The sequence below is a fragment of the Triturus cristatus genome, chromosome 10, assembly GCF_964204655.1.
Source record: "Triturus cristatus chromosome 10, aTriCri1.1, whole genome shotgun sequence".
NCBI classification, from domain to species: Eukaryota; Metazoa; Chordata; class Amphibia; order Caudata; family Salamandridae; genus Triturus; species Triturus cristatus.
In genome coordinates this window covers 997600411-997620594 of record NC_140593.1, presented here as the reverse complement: position 1 = coordinate 997620594, position 20184 = coordinate 997600411, and the positions used below count along the sequence as shown (strand labels likewise).

At 47.0% G+C, this 20184-nt stretch overlaps 1 protein-coding gene across 1 annotated transcript in view; it reads left to right on the top strand.

Moving 5' to 3' along the window:
- TOP3A (DNA topoisomerase III alpha) overlaps positions 1-20184 on the top strand; it is a 262802-nt gene that overhangs the window by 66900 nt on the left and 175718 nt on the right. The gene's annotated exons all lie outside the window — the stretch shown is intronic.

Here is a 20184-nt window from a genome sequence, read left to right as displayed (position 1 = left end):
CGTATTATATCTTGCTTACTGTCTAATGATTGTAACCGCTTATATTTCTTACACGAGAAACAAGACTGTTCAATAAATCCTTTTATTGAAACGCCCGTCTATCTATTTCTGTGTAACTCTGGAGAAACTAAGCATGCACGATTGACTGAGTGAAACTGTTATCTATTGTTTCCACGATTCTGAGAAACGTTCCGATTCTAAGGGAAACAAAGTTGTCATGTTTATGCGGTTGTCAGAAACTACTCCCTTCTTGTTTATTCGAGAAGTTTCTAGTGACCTCTGAGTTAGCTGGCACACAAAGGAATTAAGTTTAATGTACTCGATAGAGGCATACTGACCGTAGTCCTATGCAAAAACTATAGTGTATAATATTGCAATGCGCAGAGCCTATAAGGGAAATGGGAACTACACTACAGTGTGGGCTAGTAACCACAACTCTTTGTTACGCAACTGCAGCACTTGATAAATCAGTGTCCAGTTATTGTTTTTTCTTTTGACAAGGAAAAGTACTTTTATTACAACCAAACTACTAAATGCTTCTCATTAAATTACAAAAATATATACATTCTGGTACATGGAAATTCCTTTGGTGAAACCCTTGTATCACATTACACTCCTTGTGGGCCCTGAACCCTGTAATCACAGTACCACCCACTTGTACTGGATGCAACATTGCAATGGAAGGGGTTTTCATTATTAATCAGGCAGACCCACTGACTTTGTCTGGGTGCTGCCACAGCAGTAAAAGCAACCATATTTTACAATTCACCAATGTAATACCCATGGAAATCAATGGGGACAGTGCCGCTCTGTAATGTATGTTATGATCCACGATTGACATCAATGAGGGTAGTACCCACAGTAAAACATTGTATTGTCAACATCAGCATTACAGTAAAGCTTTGTTTAAAAACCTGTTTTTCTGAGTCTTTTTTTCTACTTCTATTATGCTCGTACTGCAACTCTTAAGACCAGCCACAAGTGGCCCTGCACTCCAGAACCCTAGAGCAAAAGCTCTAGATCGAGGAATGCTTTGAATATAAGACAGACCTCTCCCATATTGGGTACCTACCCTGGGATTAGGGTGAGAGACCGTAATGGTGTTTTTAGATCGTAGGGCTCTGCGGGAAGCGTACCAAGTTAGGGACTGTTTAAGCTGACAAGGGCCTGAGCCATGCAATGCCTTATAGGTAAGGCACAATGTCTTAAATTTAAGTAGGTTGCCCCCTGAGAGCCAGTGGAGTCCAGTAATGGAGGCAGAAACAGGTTGATATTTGGGGAGATCAAGAATAAGTCTCGCTGCCGCATTCTGTATGCTCTGTAACCTTTTCAAATATTGTTTTTGAAGTTTGGCATAAAGTCCATTACAATAGTCCAGTTTGGTAAGAATTAGTAATGAAACAACTGTTTTTCTTGCATTAAGTGGGTCTTCCTGTTGGTTCTCAAGGTATTAAAACTAGAAGAGATAACTGAGCTGATATGTTTATTAAACTTTAATTTATCATCTAGGAGTACTCCTAAATGTCTCACTTTTTGAACATGAATGGGGAGTGTTCCTAGCTCAGATGGTCAACAAGGTGGACTCCAGAAATGTGGTCTGTTACTGAAAAGTATGACCTCGGTTTTATCAGAGTTTAGCTTAAGACAGTGTTTGCCCATCCAATTGCTGAAAGCGCTCATACAATCGTGAAACTGGGAAATAGTGGCATCTAGATTATTAGAGGCCGACACAACATCTGCGTATCGTCCTCGTAAGATGTAGGGGAGAACCCAAATGATCTGATCAGGGCGACCAATTCGGCGACATACATATTGAAGAGCAATGGGCTCAGTGAGGATCCCTGAGGGACCACACATTGAAGCGAAAATGACCTAGATGAACATTTTTCATGCATGATTGAGTGGTCTCTACCCGTTAAAAAAGACTGAAGCAAGGCCTCATGCCGAGTAGCATTTTCCCTTCTGTTTTATATTATTTTGGGTGTCCCAGTCCTACCTGGTGCTTCCACAGCCTCCTTTTCCATTAGGACTTTTGGGGGGAGCCAGAAGGCCCCCGCAGCCTGGGCCTCAAGCTCACGCCAAGCCTCACCTATTGTGTGTTGCACGGAGCAAGATCTTACTCTCTCACCTTCTGGATTCCCAGTGTGGGCGAGAGCAGGCTGTGCATGTGGCTGGTCACGCCCCCTCCATCCAATGGAATTCCAATGTCTTGCCTTGAAGCCCCACAGAATTCGTTTTCTGCCTGGTCTACCTAAGGTACCAGACTGTATCTTGAACCAGTAGGGACAATTTACACGCTTTTGGGTTTGTTTGCTCCTGGTGGCCAACTCTAAGCACCAGGAACCTTTTCTTCAGGCCTCCTGTCATTTAAGGGGGGCGCTTTTCATTGGGAGCTGGTTTTTGACTGCTCCCTGTGCCAGACCCGTCCTCTGCCTGGGCTCCTGGTGCTCTCTCCTGCTTCAGGGGAACACTATCTGCCACCCTCCCTAGGTCCTAGAGCATCCTGGCTTCTTAAAGGACACCTGTATGTCAGAATGGTCAAGAGCCAGTCCACAGAAGCCCCTAGGAAGCCATTCAGGGTGCCCCAGCAGGTGCATTACCCCAACTGTTCCTCGGGGTGTGTGGGCCAGCACCAAAGGCCCTAGAGAGACCCATGCTAGTCTTGAGGGTTAGTAGGAGGCAAAGTCCATCCTTGCAGGACGTCGGGTGGGTTTTCCTTGCAGCTGGAAATCGTTTTGCTGTCGTCCCCAGATCCTGTGGCTTCTCATCTTTTGTTCCCTTGTGTAGAGTTTTAGCGGAGGTGGAAAATTCTAGAAGCCAGGCACCCATGGCTAATCCTAGTGTGCCACATCATCACTTCCCCCTGTCCCAACTCTCCTGCACAGCATTCTAGGACAATCCAATATGGCAACTTCAAGCTGTCTGTTAAGAGCTTCCATGAGAGCCTCAGCTTCATACCTAGCTGACAGAGATGCCTGATCTCTTCCCACCATAACTTCAAAGGTGAGTCACTCCTGGTTTGGCTCCAGCGGTCCGTCACTCCTATTTTGTTTCTGGGAGCCTTGGCTGACCCAGTCCAAGTGCAGTGTGACAAGCTAATGAATAGATCCAGATTTCCTCCCCATCCCTTCCTTTTACAGGAAAAGGGTCAAGCACTGTTAACAGGTCTATTGTGTGGGAGTCATTTGATCCTCCTACTAGAGAACAGAGTCATTTACTTGACCCAGTTGGGGGGGGGGGGATTGGAGGGGGGGGAGAAAGTTCCATGGTTGCAGTTGGTCAACATGTCAAACTCCCCTGCTCTCAGGACAGGCAGCACACACAGTCACAGTCTTGACCAGGCAATAGAGGAAGCATGTAGAGAACGCACTCGCAATAAAAGTGGCGCCGACGATGTTGGTGTGCGGAACGATTCTAGGTGGATATCAAGGAAAGTGGGACCAATTAACCATATAGTCTCTGTATAGTGCACCTTCCATTATGGACACTTTAGAGAATTGTTCAAATAATTTAGGTGAGTTATTTACAGACAGGCAGTTATTACAGTTTTCTAGATAGAGAAGAAAGTCAATTATTTGATATTGATAAGTATGTTGGGAGAGCAGAAAAAGTGGCTAGTTTTAGGAGACCAAGACATAATACCAAAAAACAATCCATTAACAATGTATGCTTGCAGTACTATTATAACACCATATTTATAAAAAAACACCTCTATCCTCAAACTATGTAAAGGTATAGCTCAGCAGTGAGTTCATATTTCACTGAAAAGGGCAAGGTTCCTCATAATTTCAGGTAGCAATAATAGAGGCACAGTCCTGCATAGTTCTTTACAATGGAGTTCCATTCATTAAGGGAGAAATCAAGTCCTTTCGCCATGGATTTGGATTTTTGTATTCGCTTGCATTCACATTGGTGTTGTATTTCCCGCAGATCACCTCTTCTCTGGCATAGTAAGACGTTTATAATCTGTCACGCTGTATTAGTCTAAATATGGCTAAATTGTGCAATGTTCTACAAAAGGAGCAATTTGTACCATGAACCGGTTTCTACTTCTGTGTTGGCTTATTCTGGTCTTCAGTGGCTGGGAAGCCTGCCCTATGTAGACCACCTTGCATGGGCATCAGAGGCAGAATGTACATTTCAATTGGTGTAAAAATAAGATTGTGCATCTCATCTTCATGTGTGGAAAAACTTGATGTTAAAAGTGAAGGAGCTGAAAACCCAGATGGCACATTTTTTATGGCTAGTTATTTTAGGAAGAGCCCAGTTACTGGTGATGGAGTCGGCAAGGCACCTGAGGTCATATGCACGCACTAATGCTTTTTTAGTTTACAATTTTGCCAGATTCTTAGAAACCGGTCAATGGACAGGCCATCCTTCAATACCCTGCGATGATCATTTTGGTGCATACATAAAATATTTGTCTGTGGAGTTTCTCAACAAGATAGTGCAAAGGCAACCTTCAACCACTTTAATCCTCAAGTCAGATTTGCTGTTATTTGTAAATTTTAGATCTGTCTGGGTGTAATGGATTCAGTTTATGAATTCTAGCAAGTTTTTCTCTGTCTGTCTGGATCATAAATACATTAATATATATTTTCCATATATGGATATTATTGATATACGGATTGTTACGAAGAAAGATATATGTTCGAGGCATATGAACCGCAGATCACACACTTAGCATAGATCGCCATCTGGTGTTGGGCCCGAATGTTTACACTTATATTTGTCCTGGAAAAGTCTTTGGAAGTCACGGGATAGGTGACTCCTCCTTTGTACTATAGTGCGCATGGGCATCGGCTCCATCCTCAGATTGTTTTTTCCGCCATAGTGCTCGGATGTGTTTGTCGCGCTCCAGTTGAAAACCTTTACCGATTCCACTTTCGACACGCAATCCTTCACCCTTTCGACGGTATTGTCTCGATCGCGAACCCTAATCGTCGTGCATCTCTCCAAATCGAAATTCTAGATTCCGATCGTCGACGAAGTCCTTCGGGCCTGCCTTGGCTTCTGGCTCATGGTAAGGACGCCGTTCAAGAAGTGTCCTCAATGTGGGTCGAAGTTTCCCCACACTGATCTGCATGAGGTGTGCAACCTCTGCCTTTCACCAGAGCACGAGGCCAGAGACTGTCCAGCTTGTGCCACTTTCTGCTCCAAGAAGACCATTTGAGACCGACGCGCTCGAAGAACCATGGCTCGCTCGTCGACATCAATCTCCGATGACATCTTCCAAGAGGGAGTCGACGTGCCGGAGCGAGAGAGGGTCGAAGAAGGCCTCGTCAGCGCCTCAGAAGCTGATGACTCCGATGTCGAAGAGATCACTCCGGCGCAGAGGGTTGTAAGTAAGAACGTCGACCCCGATCCCCCTCCCCACACCATTGAAAAAGGCTTCGGTCACACCTTCGGGCCCAGGTGCACACAGAGACTGCGTCCCATGCCCCGCCCTTGGGCCCGGCAAAGAAGCCTACTATGCCTTCAGGCAGTTCGGGCTCGAGTCAGCCTGCCGTCGGTACCGAAACACAATCACCGGCACCGAAAAAGAAACCGCCCTCCTCCTCCATGCCGACAGCTGCTTCCACATCCAAGCACACGGCACCAAAACCCACAAGCACCGATTCGTCGACACCTAAAAGACATTCGGAGCCGAACAAAAAAAAAACCCTCCCGAAAGATTCGGAGCCAAGGAAAGCCTTGGAACTGAAAAAACAACAAATTCCACAGGCCACAGAGACTGTAAAAACGCACGGCTCCAAAACAAAACAACACAGAACCACTACAGAGTCGGTGCCGAAGAAGCCTACGGAACCGAAACGTTCGGCACCGAAAGACCAACCTCCAGCAGAAGAGCTGTTCACACCAGACCCTGCTCAAAAGACTCTAATAAGGGATCCTAAAACTTGTCAATTGACTCTTAGGTCTAGGAAAAGACCACTATATGCGCCTGCACCGGCTCCACCTCCTAAAAGAAGGGACTTTGCCACATCTCCCCTAAGAGTCCCTTCTCCAACTCCTCCACCACCACCTCCTCCTCCACCACCACACCGTTCCCCTACACCATCTCCTATACCAGTAGACAATGATGACACCTTGAATGACATAGGGGAGGGTCCGGACGATGTGCCACTAGGGGATCCTAGTCCACCTTCTTCCCCAGACTCCTGGGATGATTATAACACGCCAGATGTCCCTAATGTTCCACAGGATGACATCTACCTCTCCAGACCTTCCCCTCCAGAGGACACCATGGGCTTTAATCAGCTCGTCCACAGAGCCGCCCATTACCACGGGGTTGACTTGCATACAGACCCCATAGAGCAGGATTTCCTAATGGATACATTTGTCACTAATCAAAGGTCCACCTCAATACTACCTATGTTTAAAGGGGTTATTAAGTATGCACCTGAAATCTTTAAAGATCCTGTTAGGGCTCGAGTTATTAACCCCAGGACCAAGAAAAAATATAAAGCTGCCCCTACTGACCCAGCTTACATTAAAGGCCCAGTACCCTTAGACTCCCTGGTAGTTTCCAATGCTAGGAAAAGGGCCAATTCTCAGACATCAGGTGACGCTGCACCACCTGACAAGGAGTCTAAACTCTTGGACTCCTCTGGCAAAAGAACAGCCTCACAGGCGGCTAACATATGGCGCATCGCCAACACTCAGGCGCTGTTTGCCAGGTATGATAGGGCACATTATGATGAACTAGAGTCCATAATGCAGCACCTCCCAGATAAATACAAAAACAAGGCCAATGAGTTCATACAGGAGGGTAAGCTTATCACCAACACCTCCATCCGTTGCGCTCTGCACGTGGCAGACACCGCCTCCAGAGCAGTAAACACAAGTGTCCTTTTGCGTAGGCATGCCTGGCTACGCATCTCTGGTTTTAAACCTGAAGTTCAAAGTTCCATCCTCAACCAGCCATTTGATCAGGAGCACCTATTTGGCCCAAATGTAGATTCAACCCTTGAAAAGATTAAAAAGGATACGGACACAGCTAATTCAATAGGTGCCTTGCAGTTGCAAGCTCCCAGATGTTCCTTTCGTCGCTCACCTTACAAGGGCCCCCCCCCAGAGGCTACTCCTCAGATAACCCCTCCACCTCTTACAAGGCTCCCGCCCAGTCTACGTTTATCAGAGGTTACCAGAGAGGAGGCTACAGAGGCAACAATAACAAGGGCAGAGGCAAGACCAACAACATCCTGGAACTTAATTATACCCCCCCACATATACCACCCAAACAGCGACCAATGTCGTCAGAACACTTATCTCTGCTAAAGCAGGAGGTGATCTCCCTCCTACAAAAGGGTGCAATAGAACCAGTTCCCCTGCACCAACACAAAACAGGCGTTTACTCCCTGTATTTTCTCATACCAAAGAAGGACGGTTCTCTCAGGCCTATTCTAGACCTCAGACCTCTAAACTTGTACATACAATCACACCACTTTCACATGGTTACACTCCAGCAGGTCCTTCCTCTTCTTTCACAAGGCAAATTCCTTGCTATTCTAGATCTCAAGGACTCCTATTTCCAAATTCCCATTCACGCAGCTCATAGGAAATATCTAATGTTTGTAGTGGACGGCCACCACTATCAATTCAAAGTACTCCCTTTCGGAGTCACAACAGCACCACGGGTATTCACCAAGTGCCCAGCGGTAGTGGCAGCCCACTTAAGAATACAACACATTCATGTCTTTTCATATCTAGACGACTGGCTCATAAAAGCCAACTCATACAGTCAGTGTGTACATCACACTCACACCACTATCCAACTACTCCACAACTTGGAGTTCACAGTAAACTACGCAAAGTCTCATTTACAACCGCACCACATACAACAATACATCGGTGCCACAATAGACACCTCAAAAGAATTAGCCTATCCCAACCCGGCAAGGATAGCAAGCATGCAAGCTCTCATAACCAAATTTCAGCCTCAACACTCTCTCCCAGCACGAGTGTTCATGCAGCTAAAAGGGATGATGGCCTCTTGCATACTTATAGTACCTCATGCAAGAATCCATATGCGTCCTCTCCAAGAGTGCTTAGCACGCCAATGGAACCAGGCTCAAGGTCAGCTAACATATCTGGTGTTGATAGACGGTCGCACTCATCGATCTCTGTAATGGTGGAACACCAAGAACCTTTCCAAAGGGCGACCGTTCCTAGAGCCAGTTCCACAGATAGTCATCACAGCAGACGCATCGCTCTCCGGCTGGGGAGCGCACCTATTACATCACACCATGCAAGGCAGGTGGACTCCTCAACAAAAGTTACTCCACATCAACCACCTGGAGCTACTAGCCATTTTCCTAGCCTTAAGGCTTTCCAAAAACAAATATCAGGCAAAGCTGTCTTAGTCTGCACAGACAACATGACAGCCATGTACTACATACAGAAACAAGGCGGGGACACTTTTTGCAGCTCTCTCAACTGGCACAGAGGATATGGAGATGGACTATACCCCAGAGCATCTTTCTCCTAGCTCAACATGTCCCAGGAGTCCAAAACACTATAGCCGATCTGTTAAGCCGTCAAACGCAACAGATACACAAGTGGGAACTTCATCCACAAGTTCTTCATCCATTCTTTCAAATGTGGGGGCAGCCAGAAATAGATCTCTTCGCCACGCACGACAACGCCAAATGCTCAAGCTTCGCCGCCAGGTACCCACACCCATTGTCCAAGGGCAATGCGATATGAATGAATTGGTCAGGCAGATTTGCGTACGCCTTTCCACCTCTCCCACTCATTCCAATGGTGGTGCACAAACTACAGCAACATGCACTGACTCTCATCCTAGTTGCTCCAACTTTGGCCAGACAACCGTGGTACACCACATTACTGGAACTGTCTGTCGTTCCACACCAAAAACAACACATCTCACCATGCCTCCTAACCCAGAACCGTGGAGAGATCCAACACTCGGACCCAGCTCAGCTCAACCTTGCGATCTGGCTCCTGAGGACTTAGAATTCGGTTACCTTAACGTTCCCCCTGAATGCATGAACGTCGTTAAAGAAGCTAGACGTCCCACCACTAGAGCCTGCTATGTAGCCAAGTGGCAGGGATTTGTAATATACTGTCATAACAACAACATCAATCCCCTAGACGTGTCTATCCAACACATCATAGGTTTCCTACTACATCTCCAAAGGTGCAACTTAGCCTACACATCTATTAGGCTGCACCTCGCTGCCATAGCAGCCTATCTACAAAATAGACAACACCTATCACTTTTCAGAGTGCCTGCCATCAAAGCCTTTATGGAAGGCCTCAAAAGAATAGTTCCCCCCCACGGTACCACCCTCACCTGTGTGGAATGTAAACATCGTTCTCACAAGACTAATGGGTCCTCCCTTTGAACCTCTTTATAAATGTGAGCTCCAGTTTCTAACCTTGAAAGTTGCTTTCCTAGTAGCTATCACTTCACTTAGAAGAGTTAGTGAACTCCAAGCACTAACTATTCAGGAACCTTTCCTACAAATCCATCACAATAAGGTTGTCCTCAGAACCAATCCAAAATTCCTCCCTAAAGTCATTTCTCCTTCCCACCTCAATCAGTCGGTAGAGTTGCCAGTGTTCTTCTCGCAGCCACAGACCGTCGCAGAAAGAGCTCTTCATACCCTAGATGTCAAAAGAGCATTGCTTTATTACATTGAAAGGACACAACCTTTTCGTAAGACCAAACAACTTTTTGTGTCATTCTCACCACCACACAAAGGCAACCCCATATCATAGCTAGATGGATTGTTAAATGTATACAAATTTGCTATCACAAAGCAAAACACACTTTATCTGTTCCTCCTAAAGCCCACTCTACATGAAAGATAGGGGCTTCAATGGCATTTTTAGGGAACATTCCCTTAAATGACATCTGCAAAGCAGATACATGGTTTACACCGCACATATTCACAAAACGCTATTCTGTGGATGTGCAAACAAAACAACAAGCTAGTGTGGGCCAGGCTGTACTCAAAACACTATTTCAAACTACTGCAACAGGTACTGGTGGTCGCCGCTAGGGATGGGCACTGCTATACAGTCTATGCTAAGAGTGTGATCTGAAGCTCATATGCCTCGAACGGAAAATGCTACTTACCAGTATGCATCTGTTCTTGGCATGTAGAGCTGCACACACGCCCACCCGCCTCCCCGGCTACCTTTATCTGTTCCAGTACTATCTTATTTAGATTCAGCATACATGGGCATCTTTATGTCTCTTACAAAACTCCATCATTTCCCTGCTGGCGGAAAACAATCTGAGGATGGAGCCGATGCCCATGCGCACTATAGTCCAAAGGAGGAGTCACCTATCCCGTGACTTCCAAAGACTTTTCCAGGACAAAAACAAGTGCAAACATCCATGCCCAACACCAGATGGCGATCTATGGTAAGTGTGTGGATCTGCAGCTCTACATGCCAAGAACAGATGCATACGGGTAAGTAGCATTTACCTTAGTTTTAAAGGAATCGAGAAAGAGATTTTCAAAGTTAGGAGCAGAATTTGCTCTCATTGATGTCCCTTTGCACTGAACTCCGTAGTGTAAATCAAACCAAATTAATTCTATACAAGAGCAATCTCTAATGAAAGTGTATGAGAAAAGCTCCACTTTCATAATGGTATTATCAGAAGTATTTGCCTGTGAGGCTGTCTGCGATGTCCAGCAGTGGCTACACGGAGCAAGTGGCAGAAAACACGAGGTTCCTGGAGGCCTTTCTGTATTATTGGGAATGTTGAAAAGGTTTGTCGGACGAAGTGATGACTTGTGCGGTTACGTTTTTATGTATATTTCTGTGTGTTACATCAAATGCAGGATGTGACTAAAAGGCACAGAAAGCAGGTTAACTTGTCAGTAAATGTGTCCTTGGCTTGCCATGTTTTTTTTCCTAATCTCATGCTAATAGGATACTTGCATGGTTTGTAAATGTTACAGCTGAAAGATAGCTACGCTGGAGATTACCTTGTGTGTTGTGTCCTGCACTTTCTTGAATAAAAGCTTTGTTCAAATTTCTTTTGCAGTGGTGCGAGTTAAGCATTAGCCGACTCTTCCTTGCTTCATTGAATACTCTGTCTAGAAAGGTATTTATGCTATTCGTACGGGGATTACACACAGGACCGGATGCTGGAGTGGGTGCTGAACCTGACTTCAGTACTCATGGCACAATAAGGTACGCAGGGAGGCATTCGATGACTTGGCACATTGTTTAGTAGTTACCCAACTGTGCTGTTAGAAGGCTGGTTACAACGTAGGCAAAACTAGTAGGATAGATATGTGATGAAATAGTATTTGGGCATGTGAGACGCTGGCTTGGTATATGGTGTACACTTATGGAAGTGGGCACCTTGCACCAATCCAGACAACCCTTATGGTGGTGTTGGTGGTCTTAGACAACCTTAGAAAGCTCTCTGAGTGGTAGCTGTGGAGAGCGCCTTCAGGCTTAATCCATAAGGAGTGTAAAGCAGCTTGTTTTACCAGAACATAACCTTATAGGTATAGATTAAGTGAAAAAGAACCACATAGTGTATTTATAAAAATATTTATTTATTATAAGACACTCACTAACACATACAGATATCTCTTAGCCGGAGATATACGTAATGCACACAGTACTTTTCAATAGAATCAGGTAAGTAGCACGAAATACATAGTGGTCCCCAGGGGGAGACCAAACCATATACTAAAATAGTGGTATGCGAACCATGACTTCAGTCCAGACTATATCCAGAAGACGTAGAAGTGCCGGGAACCCAAGGAACCACTTCAGGTAAGTAACCAGAGGCCCCATGGAGCCTGTGTGCAGAGTGGGAACACGACCGCGGGATCAATGCAAGTCTATGGATAAGTCGTGGTTGCACTTTTAAAGAAGAAGGACCCTTCCCATTGGCCCCTGAAGAAACCCAGTGGAAGACAGAAGGTTGGAGAGCACTCCACATGAGGATACCTTAGGAATCGGGATCCCTGCACCAGGAAAGCCGGGTGGATAGGTGTGAAGTGGGGTCGAAAACTGGCGCCGAACTCCATGGAGGACTTCAGAAAGATGCAGCTGCTGGAGAAGGTGAAAGTGTCTGGTGGAACCCAAAGCTGGATTCAAGATGTGAAGAGCCTGTAAGCAGAGGGGACAGAGTTTATGCCACTCAGCAGTGACCAGGAGGCACAGAAGTCCAATGCCCACCGATGTCGAGTGTTGCAGGGAAGCTGACGGTGAACTTGAAACTGCAGTTGTGCGAACCAGGCGACGTGGTGGATGACCACGAGCCGGATACGAGCTGTCCCATGTCGGATGTCGAGAGTATAGGGGTCGGTGTCCAGCGGGAGTACCAACAAGCCTTGGCAACTGCAACCAACGTGGAAGTTGAAGAAGGTGCAATGTCTGGACCAACAAGGTCCAGGAGACTCGCCACAAACTGGGGATTCAGGGCAGGCCCCAAGCAAACAGGGGATTCAAAGATGACCCTCAAGAGGACCCACAGGCCGAAGGCAATAGTCGCAGGAGGACTTCGAGCAGCTCACCAAAGATGCAAGTGCACAATGCAAGTGATGAAGTGAGGACGAATATCTTGGTCACTGGCGATGCTTGAGGTTGGGGCTACTTGGAAACCGAAGATCTTGGTGTAAGGAGGCCAAAAAGCCTTAGCAACTGCAAGTCGACGCCGTGCACAGGGGTTCGGTTCCTGTGGCTCCGACGAGGGATACTGGCCTCAAACTTGGTGAGATGACAGGGCAGGCCTCGAGGGATGAGAAGAACCACAACCTGTGTTGCTGAGCCTTTCAGAGTCTGTGGGAGCCCAGGATCAGCAGATCTGTCAGCTTAGTTGCGGTGTCTGCAGATGCTGGGAAGTGATTTCTTCACTTCAAGGGAGATTGATTCAGGTGTCTTGGATGCCCACAGCCTTTGGAAGGTTCCTGTATGGTGCACAGGCACGGTCGTGGCAGCACACGAGCTGGGAGACGAAATTAGGAGCAGCAGGAGTCTTCCTATTTGCAACCGTGATGCCCAGAGCGAACTGCAGCGAGGTCCAGAGTGCCCAGACGGTTGAAGAAGTGGTGTTTGAAATGTATCTTGTCCCACGACGAATCTAGGGATCCACCCACAGGTAAGCCTTTAAATACCCTAAGGAAAGGGTTGGGGCGATACAGGGGTCCCTTCCTAAGGAGGATCTGGACAAGGGGGAGGATACTTCCCTGTTCTTTGTCTAGTTTCGTGGCAGAGAGGGAGTCAATGACTCACTCAACTGGTTTGAACTGGACTATGCATGGAGGGCAACAAGTATGTCCTGCATGCAATCTATGTGGCGCTGGCAAGCACCCCCACCCTGCCCCAATACACTAAACCCTGTCTGGGAGGTGGTCACACCTTCCTCTGACAGGATACCTATTGTTCTGCCATCCCCTGCCCGTGCTTGGCTCAGCAACAGGAGGGCAGAAACATGTCTCAGGTCGGCAGCAGCCCTACCTTGCTGTCCGGGTCTGGAAGACTGATACTTTGAGCACCATAGGAGCTTTACGGTGCATGTAATCATACCTCCCACACCGTAAACGGTGTGGGAGTATGATTCCAACATGTTTGATACCAAACATAATAGGATCTGTTACAGCCAGTTTCGAGATGGTCATCGCATAATGACGCCGTACCCCTCTATATGTGATATGGCTGTCTCCCAACATAGGAGAATGGACTCCGTAGGCTGTAGGGGTGTCCTGATCAAGCAGGAGCACACGCACACTTAGAACCGAGCACCCTGCCTTCAGGATTGTAAGGCCTGCCTTAGGGGTGACTTATAGGTTTTAAGTGCAGTGACCCTAGATATAGGGAAACCTTTATGTCTCATAAGTGGTGCTAGCACCAGCTTACACAGGCTGCAGTGGCAGGCCTGTAGTTACAACTTGAGTGGTCTCCCATGGGTGGCATAATTCATGCTTCAGCCCATGGGGGACCACTGGTGTACCTATTCCCTCTGTACCTTAGTACTGTATACTACGGAATGATGAGGTTACACTAGTTTCCAGTCTGGGATGTACCCAAGTACTTGCCAAACCAATTTAGGGGAGAGAGCACATAGACTTGGGACCTGATTAGCAGGATCCCAGTCAGACTAGTCAAAAACAGCATTACATCAAGCAAAAAGTGGGGGTAAGCATAAAAGGACATCCTATTTCCCCCCCCCCCCCAAACATAAGGGGATGAGACTAACCTTGCCCAGTTGAGTCTTCATTTTCTAAGTGGAAATATCTGGAGAGTCAATCTGCATTGGCATGGTTACTCCCAGGTATATGTTCCACTCTGTAGGGAAATGGACCACCTCAAAAGTTTGGGATTTTCACCCTTCATCTGTTTAAGCCATAAGAGGGGCTTGTGGTCTGTCTGAGCAATGAAGTGAGTGCCAAACAGGTATGGCCTCAGGCTCCTCAAGGCCCAGACCACAGCAAAGGCCTCCCTCTTAATGGCTGCCCAATGGTTCTCCCTGGGGGTCAACTATCTACTGATAAAATCTACTGGTTGATCCTGGTCCTCTTCATTAAGTTGTGATAACACAGTCTCTACCCCTATCTCAGATGCATCTGTCTGGACAATGAAAGTATTGGAGTAGTCAACACTTTTCAGAATGGGATCAGTGCACATAGCCAGCTTCAGGTCATCAAGTGCCTTTTGACAGCTTACTGTCCAGTGACCTTTCTTGGGCATTTTCTTTGATGTAAGATCCTTCAGGATAGTCACAATAGACCCATATCCCTTTACAAATCTTCTGTAGTATCCAGTCAGCCCCAAGAAAGCTCTGACCCCAGTCTGGGTAGTGTGAGCAACCCAGTCCACAATGTCCTGGATTTTGCTCTCCAGTGGCTGAACCTGGCCTCCACCTACCAGGTGGCCCAAGTATGCAATCTTGCTCTGCCCTATCTGGCACTTAGTGGCCTTGCTAGTGAGGCCTCCCTTTTGCAGTACCTCCAGAACATTTCTGAGGTGGACAAGGTGATCTTCCCAGGTGGAGCTACATCATCTAGATATGCTGCGCTGTAGGCTTTCGGACCTGTTAAGACTTTATTCACCAGCCTCTGAAATGTGGCAGGTTCATTCTTCAGAACAAAGGTCATCACAATAAATTGATAATGCCCACTAGGGGTTGAGAATGCTGTTTTGGGCTTGGCATTCTCCGCAAGTCGGATTTGCCAATAGCCAGCTGTCAGGTCAAATGTACTCAGAACCTTGGCTGATGCCAAAGTGTTTGAGTTCATCTGCCCTGGGAATTGGATGAGCATCAGTCCTAGTGACTGCATTGAGGCCTCTGTAGTCCACATAAAACCTCATCTCTCTTTTTCCACCCTAGGTGTGAGGGTTTGGCATCAGGACTACTGGACTAGCCCAGGGGCTATCTGAATGCTCAATAACTCCCAATTCCAGCACCTTTTGGACCTTTGTCCTGGTGCAGACAGTGACATGGTCAGGCTGTCTGTAGATTTTACTCTTCACAGGCAGACTGTAACCTGTGTCCACTTAATGGGCGCACCAGGTGGTTTGAGTGGGTGTCCGGGAGAATATATGTCTGTACTGATTGGGGACTTGCTTGCAATAAGTCTGGTGTTGATTAGTGAGGCTGCCTGCCAAGGCTACTCCATCTACTGATCCACCATCGGGGTTCAGAGAGAGGAGATCAGGGAGAGGTTCACTCTCTTCCTCCTGTCCCTCATCAGTTGCCATGAGCAAGCATATGTCAGGCATGTCAACAAAAGTGTTTAGGCGGTTCACATGAGGTACCCTATGGGGACTTTTTGGAGTACCTAGATCCACCAGCTAGGTCACCTCATCTTTTTGTTCAAGGGTGGTGTGGGGGCCACTCCACTTGTCCTGGAGAGCTGCTGGGCCACAGGCTCTGGCCTGGCTGGTAAACAGTCCAGACAGCCTTTTGGTCATGCCAAGTTTTTTGAAGTTCTTGGCTGACCTCCAGGTTTTTGCTGGCCTTCTTCATGTACTCAGCCATGCGAGAACGCAGGCTAAGGACATAGTCCACAATGTCCTGCTTGGGGGGGGGGGGGGGGGTTTGGCAGGTTGCTCCCAACTTTCCCTCAAGAGACCCCTAACTGGGTGTCCAAACAGAAGCTCAAATGGGCTGTAGCCAACCCCCTTCTGAGAAACCTCTCTGTAGGCAAAGAGAAGGCAGGGTAATAAGACATCTCATTTTCGCCTAAGCTTTTCTGGGAGTCCCATGATTATACCCTTTAGGGTCTTGTTGAACCTTTCAACAATCCCATTGCACTGTGGCTGGTAGGGTGATGTGAACTTGTAGTACACTCCACACTCTTTCCACATGGCAGTAACATAACTAGACATAAAGTTTGTACCTCTGTCATTTAAGACCTCCTTAGGGAACCCCGCTCAGAAAAAATTCCCAGGAGAGCCCTGGCCACTACAGGAGCCGTAGTGGGTCTAAGGGGAATGGCCTCTGGGTACATAGTGGCATGGTCCACCACCACTAGTATATAGCTGTGTCCATATGCAGTTGGGGGGTTCAAGGGACCAACAATGTCAATCCATACCCTTTCAAATGGAACTCCAACCACTGAAAGCAGAAATAAGGGCGCTTTTGTTGTGCCACCTGACTTACCACTGGCTTGGCAAGTGGCACAGGAGCAACAAAACTCGTGTGTGTCTTCAGACATATGGGGCCAGTGATAGTGAGGGACAAGCCTGTTCCAAGTCTTGCTTTGCCCTAAGTGTCCTGCCAGAGGAATATGATGTGCCAGGGAGAAGAGGAAACCTCAACCTCTGGGGTATTACCAACCTCCTGGTGGCACCATGCTTGGGGTCTCTACCCTTAGAGTACAAGAGTCCATCTTCCCAATAGATCCTATGGTACCCACTGATATTTCTTGCATCCTCAGGAGCAGCTTGCTGTCTGAGGGGATTAAGAGAGGGGCAGGGCTGCTGCTCCAAACTCAAGTCGGCTCTGGGAGGGCCGTCAGCCCCCAAGAACTCAGCCTGATCAGGCTCAAGTTCCTGTGGGACAGTTCCTTCAAAGGGGCTAAACATCTCCCTCAAGAGTCTGATCTTCACTGAGAGTTTGTGAGGTGATCAATTGCTCACCCTTCCTGCTCCTTCTCTTGGGAAGCACCTAGTCCATTTTCTCAAGATTCAGGGCTTTGTCAGTGGTGAGCTGTTTGGCCTGAGCCCTGGTGACAGCAAACACACTGGCAGAGATGCCCACCATCTCTGCATGAGTTCTGAACTCCACTTCAGCCCAGGCTGAAGTTTCTAGATCATTGCCCAACAATCAATCTACAGGTAGGTCTGGAGATACCACAACCTTCTTTGGTCTAGTTACCCCTTCCCAGCTGAGGTTCACAACTGCCAAGGAATGGTCAGTACTGACATTGCTAGCGTTGGTTACTTGGTACATTTGTCCAAGTATGATCTGGTCAGGAGACACAAGTTACTCTGTCACCATAGTGACACTTTCCCCTGTGTCCCTGTGTGCTATTGCTTCTTTTCCATTTTTTAAAGGCTGTTGTCTGTACTTGCCCAAGTCAGTGGGACTGACTAGTAAGGTGACAAGATCTATGCCATCATCACATAATAAAACAGCCTGAGCTGGAGTTCTGACTAATTCAGAACCCATCTCAGAACCCAAGGTTAATCCCACTAATCCCTTGTTTGCTGTACTACCACTTGTACTTATGCTAGGGGGAACAGGTGCCTTAGGGCAGTGGTAGTAGTAGTTTCCTTGGCCTTTGGACAATCAGCATCCCTTGTCCAATGGGTCTTCAACTTGCAAAGGTAGCACCAATGTTTCTTTTTGCCTTTCTTGGAATTTTGGGACTCACCCCCAGATGCAGGTTTGTAGGGCCCTTGAGTAGACTCTTTCTTATATTTGCCCTTGTCCCCACCCTTATCCTGGATTTAGAAGAATCTTGCTTCTTCTGGTCACCTCCGTTATCATGTTTTTTCTGTATATCTCTGGTGTGAACCAATTTTTCGGCCTTCTTTCCCAGTTCTTGGGGAGAGGTCAGATCAGAGTCCACCAGGTACTGATGCAAAAGCTGATTCTGACCATTATTAAGGATATGCTCCCTCAGAATCAAATAGTGCAACCTCTCATAGCCTTGCACCTTGATTCCATGAAGCCAGCCTTCCAGAGCCTTAATAGCTCTGTCTACAAAATCCACCCAGTCCCTGGCCTGTGCTTTCTGGGTATATCTGAACGTAATCCTATACTGTTCAGTGGTTAAGCCGAACCCATCTTTGACAGCACTCTTCAGTACTGAGTAATTGTCAGCATCCTCTTCTTTAACAGCGAGGAGCTTATCTCTACCTTTGTTAGCAAAGGAGAGCCACAGGATAGCTGCCCACTTCTCTTGAAGGACCCTCTGAACTTTACAGGCCTTCTCCAAAGCAGTGATCCATGTATGGATATCAGCCCCTCCTGGTAAGGAGGGACTATCCTGCTTAGGTTCCTATTATCAAAAGAAGTTTCCCTGATTCTAGCGACACTGTTGCTGCCACCATGGGACTCTAGTACCAATTTCTGCCGAGCTTTCTGGACTTGTAGGGACTCTTTGTTAGAGGCCAACGTATCTCTCCTGAGCCTAAGCCTCGCTTTAAAAAAGTTCAAGCAGTTGGTACTCCCTGTCAAAAGAGTTGTCCCTCTTACTAGATATGGAGGTCCCTGTAGAATGTCCTGAGTCATTGGATTCTCTAAGGAGGATCTAGACCTCATTAGTCTACTCTGGACCCTCCCAGGAGGAACTAAGGGCATCTCCTCTGTTCCATCTACACTGTGCCCTGAGGAATCAGAGTTTGGCACTTTGGAATTATTGGAGTTCTCCTGCCCATACTCAGAATTGGGATAATCATTTAGAGCTCCTGATGCTCCCTCTACAGGAGTATCCCCACCTTATTTTCCTGATCATCTGCCCTCACAGGATGACCATCATCCTTATGCAGGAGCCCTAAGAGCAGCTTCATGGTGGGTTTGCCACCTATCTTTATCTTCCTAAGACTACACAGGGCCCTTCGTTCCTGGAGCTTTAGACCACTGTATTTATCAGACTGGGGTACACTAGTATCCCCAACTAAAGACATGGTTCTAGGTGTAGTGTGGTGTTGCACCTACCTAACCTAGTGGAAACTAAACTCTCTGAGGTTGGAGAAAGGGTTGTGCTAGATCCTTAACTACCCAACCCTACTTTCAGTAGAACTTACTTATTCTAAGCTGTATTTTATGTGCCTAATATTAGTGATGGTTTTTCAATTAATCCACACCATGATTATCTGTTAAAACAATGAAGGCTTGAATCCTACCGCTGCCACCAATGTGAGAAGCTGTTTTGGTATATAGTGTATATTTACGTAAGTGGGCAACTTGCACCAATCCAGACAAACCTTATGGTGATTTTAGTGGTCTTAGACAACCTTAAAAAGCTCCCTAAGTGGTAGCTGTGGAGAGCAGCCTTCAGGCTTAGTCAAGAAGGATTGTAAAGTAGTTTGTTTTACCAGAACATAATCTTATAGATTAAGTGAAAAAGGACCACACAGTGTTTTTATAAAAATATATATTTATGATAAGACACTCGCTAACACATACAGATATCTCCTAGCCGGAGATGTACACAAGACACACAATACTTTTCAATGGAAACAGGTAAGTAGCACGAAATACACAGTGGTTCTAAGAAGGAGACCAAACCATATACTAAAATAGTGGTATGCAAACCACGGCTCGAGTCAAACTATACCCAGAAGACGTAGAAGTGCCGGGGACCCAAGGAACCCCCTGAGGTAAGTAACCAGGAGTCCCACGGAGGCGGTGTGAAGAGTGGGAACACGACCGCGGGATCAATGAAAGTCAATAGGTAGGTGCAGTTGCAATTTTAAAGAAGGACCCTTCCCAGTGGATCCTGAAGAAACCCCGTGGAAGACAGAAGGTTGGAGAGCCATCCCACCCGTGGATACCTTAGGAACCAGGATACCTGCACCACGGAAGCCGGGTGCATAGGTGTGAAGTGGCGTCATAAACCGCTGTCGAACTCAGTGGAGGACTTAAGAAAGATGCCGCTGCTGGAAAAGGTGAAAGTGTACGGCAGAGCCCAAAGATGGATTCAAGATGTGAAGCACCTGCAAGCAGAGGGGATAGAGTCTATGCCACTCAGGAGTGACCAGGAGGCACGGAAGACGAATGCCCAC